Source organism: Zosterops lateralis, assembly GCF_965231275.1.
Source record: "Zosterops lateralis genome assembly, chromosome: 7".
Classification (NCBI taxonomy): Eukaryota; Metazoa; Chordata; class Aves; order Passeriformes; family Zosteropidae; genus Zosterops; species Zosterops lateralis.
Window position 1 is genome coordinate 1,015,464 of NC_139767.1, and position 6,000 is coordinate 1,021,463.

At 56.2% G+C, this 6,000-nt stretch overlaps 1 protein-coding gene across 1 annotated transcript in view; it reads right to left on the reverse strand.

Annotated features, from left to right (window-relative positions):
* Window positions 1-4,997, reverse strand: part of SH3BP4 (SH3 domain binding protein 4) — a 34,999-nt gene extending 30,002 nt beyond the window's left edge. Inside the window, exon 1 of the mRNA XM_083865592.1 lies at window positions 4,928-4,997. The gene's annotated coding sequence lies outside the window, so the exon portion shown is untranslated. The remainder of the gene's footprint in view (window positions 1-4,927) is intronic.
* Window positions 4,998-6,000: the final 1,003 nt, after the last annotated feature.

Below are 6,000 nucleotides of genomic sequence, written 5' to 3' on the forward strand. Positions count from 1 at the left end.
CTGCACAAATACACATGGAATCAGCAGGTTAAAAATAGAAATATCCTGTGGGACTGGGGGGCACCACTCATGGGGTTCCCAGTGGAGAGGCAGCAGCTTGGCCACCCAAAAATGGGATTGAAGCCAGGAAATGCTGCTCATGGAACACCAAGGGATTCCTCCCAAAATCACACTACCCACCCAAAAAGCCAGCTTCCCAGCAGAGGGGCAAAAAGAGAATCCAGAGACACAGTGAAAGAATTGGAAGTTTTATGGTCTGCTCTTTGATCCATGAAAAACTGACTTTACCCTAGGAAACACCTGGACCTGCAGCCCCCCCCCCCCCCCCCCCCCCCCCCCCGAGGCAGCAGAAGGATTTCATGTGCTCCTGCATTCCTTGCTGCTGTGAGCCATCCAAGCACATCCCACTCCTACACTTCTCTTTAGGAGCCCACAGAAACAGAAATACACAGAAATCACTTCCAGGACTACCAGGAGAAATTAAGGACCCCAGGCTGCAAGGAGGAGCACAAGAGGGGGAGATGCCAGAGGTACTCTCAGAAACTATCCTTGGGTGTGGATGGTTGTAGTGTTAACGGATCTGGGGCATCACTTGAGCACTGAAAACCGGATCTGAGCTGCTGGGAGCAAGTCCCTCCACCTTGTCTGGGAAGCAAAGGGACTTGTCAGGACATGCATGTGCCAAAGCTGTGGGTCTTGCAAGAGCCTTCTCCTTTTTCCCTTCCTAAAACCCCAAACATTATTTATGGCCACAAAGCCAGCTAGGGCTGCAAATCCTTCTGAATGTAATAAACCCTGCAGCCTCACAATTACCAGCAAAGCTGCCTGGTGTCCCCACAGGTTGGTGACACCAACCCTTCAGCTCCTTCAGGGACATGACTCAGCCCCACCACCCCCACCAGGAGCAGCCCAGGGTTTCTCCTGTCCCTCCAGCCTCTGCTTCCAAGTCCCGCAAGTGGGATTTTCCCTGTGCCAGTGCCGGCAGAGCCACGTGCTCCCTGCCCCAGCCAAGGCTGGCATGGCGCTGCTGAGGCCTCCAGACAATGCCAGCCCTGTGCCTAAGCCCTGGGCAGGGCTAATGCAGGGACTGTTGCCCAGGAGGGAGCCCAGGGAAGCAGCCCCTGCTCAGCTCCCTGAGGGATGCGTTCTGTGCTTTAAAATCTCCCTCTGCAAATTTTGAGGAGCATCTTGGGATGGGTCCTGAGCTGATGCTGGCAGTGGAGATGCCTCCTGCATCCTGGCAGAGCATTGTCCAGAGGGCAGGGAACCCCAGCAGCACCCGCACCCTGCTCTCCATGAACACCTTGCTGCAGCCATGAGAGAATCCCAGAATGGTTTAGTTGGAAGGGACTTAAAGCTCATCCCATCCCACCCTGCCATGGGCAGGAACATCTTCCACTATCTCAGGTTCTCCAAGCCCCATCCAACCTGGCCTTGGACACTTCCAGGGATCCAGGGGCAGCCACAGCTTCTCTGGGCACCCTGTGCCAGGGCCTCCTCACTCTCCTGGGGAACAATTCCTTCCCAATATCCCATCCAGGCAGTGGGAAGCCATTCCCTGTGTCCTGTCCCTCCACCCCTTGTCCCAAGTCCCTCTCCAACTCTCCTGGAGCCCCTTTAGGCACTGTAATGGACTCTAACATCTCCCTGGAGCCATTTTTTCTCCAGGTGAACATTCCCAGCTCTCCTAGCCTGGCTCCAGAGCAGAGGGGCTCCAGTTAAGATATCTCAGTTAATAAGCAGATAATACATTTCCCAGTGGGTTGATCACCTCGTTTCAGAGCTGACTCATCACTGGTCACTGGGGAGGTCAACATTTGGCTACAAAACTTTCCTGTGTGTATCCCATGCTCTCTGTAGCCAGGGACAGCACCCAAGGAAACGGCTGGAGCTGTGCCAGGGCAGGGTTAGGATGGATATCAGGAAAAGGTTCTTCCTCCAGAGGGTGCTGGGCACGGCCCTGAGGCTGCCAGAGCTCCAGGAGGGTTTGGACAACACTCCCAGGGATGCCCAGGGTGGGATTGTTGGGGTGTCTGTGCAGGGCCAGGGGCTGGACTGGACAATCCTTACAGGTTCCTCCCAACTCAGGAAATTCCATGATTCTATAAAAACCCATCTTACCTCCTCACCATCTCCTGGGGAGCCTCCGGGCCAGCCCACAAAGCTCAGTGCTTTCAGGATGAAGTTTTGGCCAGGAAAGAAAAGGCAGGTGCCAAACCCAAGGCCAAGAGGCTCCGAGGTGAGGTTATTTGTATTCACTCCGGTGCCAGCTGCGGGCAGAAATCCACCCACGGAGCCAGGAGGCAACGCAACTCTCAGACCACTTGGAAATAAGGAGACTGAGGAGGATGCAAATTCCCTTGCACATCCTGACCTCTCCAGCTGCCAGCTCCCTCCACACAGACAGCCCCGGCCATGAAAAAGCCTCTTGCTGTATTTAAATGCTTTTCTCATTAAAAAAAAAAAATAAAAACTCCGCACAGTGTCTAAACCACCTCCTTACCATCCACACAAGCTCTTGAGAGCAACTCCACCAAGCTAAAATAAATATTTTAGCTTGGCAAATAGTTTTCCTCTCATTAAAAGGCAAACATAATTAGGATGTCGAGCACCGAGGCGAGTGGCAGCTGCAATCGTTCCTCGCTGCTCCGGCTTTGGTTGATTAAAAGTAACGAAGCTGCTATTTTTGAAAGGCACATTCCCTTCCACGGCCCAAATGGGGGTATTTTGGAAATACATATCCATGGAAAATTGGCATCTCTGCCTGCAGAATTCCCCAGCCAGGAGGGGATGCACTCAGCAGAAGATGCAGGTCTGTGGGACGTGGGGTCATGAGAAAAGTGGGAATTCTTTTGCTGTGAGTGATCAGAGGGTAAAAAGCTCTCTGTGTGAAGAACGTGGAGACCCTGGAAAGCTGAGGGAATCATCATGGAATCATGGATGGTTTGGGTTAGAAGGGACCTCAAAGTTCACCTTCATGGGCAGGGACACTTTCCACCAGACCAAAGCTGCTGCAAGCCCCGTCCAACATTCCAGGGATGGGGCAGCCTCAGCTCGTCAGGGCAAGCTGCTCCAGAGAAAAGGAGGAAAGAAGGACAAAGCAGAACAGGAGAGGAGAGCTGCCACCAGAGATGCTGTCCCCTCTGCAGGGTCCGGTACCAACACAGCTGTGCAGGAGCAAGAGCCAGGAGGAGACGTGACCGTTCAAGGATCCTGGAATTATTTACATTGGAAAAGCTCTCTGAAGGCATCAAGCATTAACCCAACTGGCAAACCCACCACTGACCCCTGTCAGACCTACAACTCAATCCAGGAGGATGCTGTTCTCATTATCAAGATTTTTTTTTACTTTAAGGTGAATTGAAGCATCCTACCGCCGCAGTTAGGCATGAGGAAATCAAGGATGGATCCTTATTCCAGAGTCTCAGCATCCAGATAGAGCTGTTAACACAACACACCCCCAACTCCAACTCCTACCCAAGCTGCTGCTCTGTTCAGCATAACTTAATTATTAACTTGTAATGCATATATTAATTAACAGCCAAAACTTAATCACTGCAAATCTCAGGGGGCATCAGCCAGGAAGGACAGGATGGAGGTGGGGCGGGGGAAGGCAGTGATGGGCATTCCAGAGCAAGGGATGCTGCGCTAGGAATTTACATCTGCCTCATCCCACATCCCACAACTCCTCTGGGTTTTGGGGCTTTGATGCCACGTGGTTTAATTTGGGCACACAACAGCCTCACAGTCACTCCTGTCCTCCTTTGCACCAAAGTTATGCCGAGTCTAAGTAACATCCAGTTACTCCTGAAAAGCCAGGAATCCCAAAAACTCGGTATTCCTGGGAGCCCGAGCCTGCAGCATATCACACACCTGCACAACTCCACCTCTCCCACCCAATAATGTCCCGGGAGCAACAGCTGGAAAACCAAGCCCTGCACAGCATCCCTCGCTGCCAAAGCATTCCCCCCGGGCAGCCAGCAAGGAGCAACGAGGTCAGCGACCCCTCGGCGAGCCCCAGCTGGGAAAATCCTCCTGCAAAACGAATGCCAGGCACAGCCAGTGGAATGCTGCTCGGAACAGTTCCGAACACCGCGGAGCGTCCCAGCTGCGGCCGATAAGGAAGAGGAGCCAGCCCAGCCCCTCCGCCCTGCCTGTCGGACACCGGGAAGCGTCTGGTGACGCCGGCGGGGTGACAACCCTGGGAGCCAGTGCCCATCGTCCCCATCCCCTGGTGGCAGTGCCACCTGGGAGACAAGGGATGCGCGCACCCACGGAGGGCACCGCACACCCACAGCATCTCCCAAGGAGCGGGGACACGGAGCCGCGTGTGTCGCGGTCACACATACACCCTGACACACCGCATCGCAGCGGGGACACAGCGCAGGGACACGGGCACCGAGGGCAAAACGCAGCCACTCACAGGGGACACGCTACACACGGAGACACTGCCACACACACAGGGACACGCACAGGGGATATGTGACATACAGTCACACACGACCCACGCACAAAGTGGCACATGGAGGACACACGAAACAGTCCCACTCGGACACCAATAGGACACACGCACAGTTACAACCCCACAGAGGACACTTACAGTCACACACACGCAGTGTCACACTGTCACACACAGACACACGACACTCGCATACAGTCACACACACGCACAGAGGGCACTTTACACACGGTCATAAGCGCACACACGGTGTCACAGAGGGGACACACAGAGTCCCACGCACACAAACACCCACACTCTCGCACTCACACTCTCCCCGGCCGCGCTCCGCCGCTGGCTCACCCCGACCCTCCACCAGCGCCGCCGCCCTCCCGGCGCCGCCGCCGCTTCAAACTTTTCCCCGGCGGCGCCGGGAGCCCGCGGGGAGCCGCTCCTATCCCCGGCAGCCGCCCGGCTCCCGCCCCTCACCTGCGCCCGCTCCGCCACCGAGACCACCGGGACCGGCCCCGCTGCGCTCCCGGGCGCGCCTCCGCCGGCACGGGCCGCGCGCGCCCGCCCGCCCTGACGTCACGGGGCGTGGCCGTGCAGGAGCCGAGGGGCGGGAGGGGGAGATGCTCGTGGAAAACACGTGGGGAGGGGAGAGGGACGGGAAAACCGGGGACGGGAGGAGTGCGTGGGAGCGGCCTGGTGCGCGGGGCGAGTGCGGGTGAGAATCGCGCCCGCCCAGCGCGGTAGTCGCGCTCAAACCTCTCTCTCTTTGGCAGCTGAGGGTTTATCCCCCATTCCCCTCCCCCCCCCACCCCTTTTTTTTTTGGCCGTTTTTGTCACGGCCGCTGGTTCAGCCGAAATCCCGCACGTGTTGCTCTCCCCGGGTGGGAAAGGCAGGAGAAGCATGGCTAAACTCTGATTTCTTGCCTTAACAGCGGTCGGAGAGCGGCTTCCAAGCTTCCCACAGCACCCAACGCTGGGAAGAGGGAGTTGTGCTCCCTGAAAGCCCATAGGTTGAGGGAGCATCTCGTCTTGGGGTTGTGCTGGCCGGCTGGGATGAAAGGTTAGGAAATGGGATACCAGGAGCATCAAGGGAGCAGGACAAAGATGGATACAAAGTGCACCCGGAGATAGTGGCCACCAACACCACCACAGTGGCCATCTCCCCTTGGAACACCCTTTGGAAAAGCAGCTGAGAGAGAAATGCTGGAGCAGATGGGTCTGGGCTACTCAAGCCTCTGCACTTCCCACCCCCTCCTTGTTTTTTCCTGGGTTTAATCGGGATCTGATGATTAAGTTTCCTCTTCCTGGTGCTGGCTTCTCCTGCGCCCAGCGTGGCAGAAGGAGACGGGGTTTTGGCTGGGCTGAGACAAAAGTAGGGTGGCAGCAGGGTGGCTGTGAGTCCTTGCATGGCCAGACCCCATCCCGGGGCTCAGCTGGGACTTCCCAGCCTCATCCAAGCTTTTTCCTGGCTTCCCAAAAGGAGCCACACAGAACCACTTCAAAGCACCCTTGGGAGCTCTTTTCTGTGGCCTTATTTTGGGAGCTTTGGG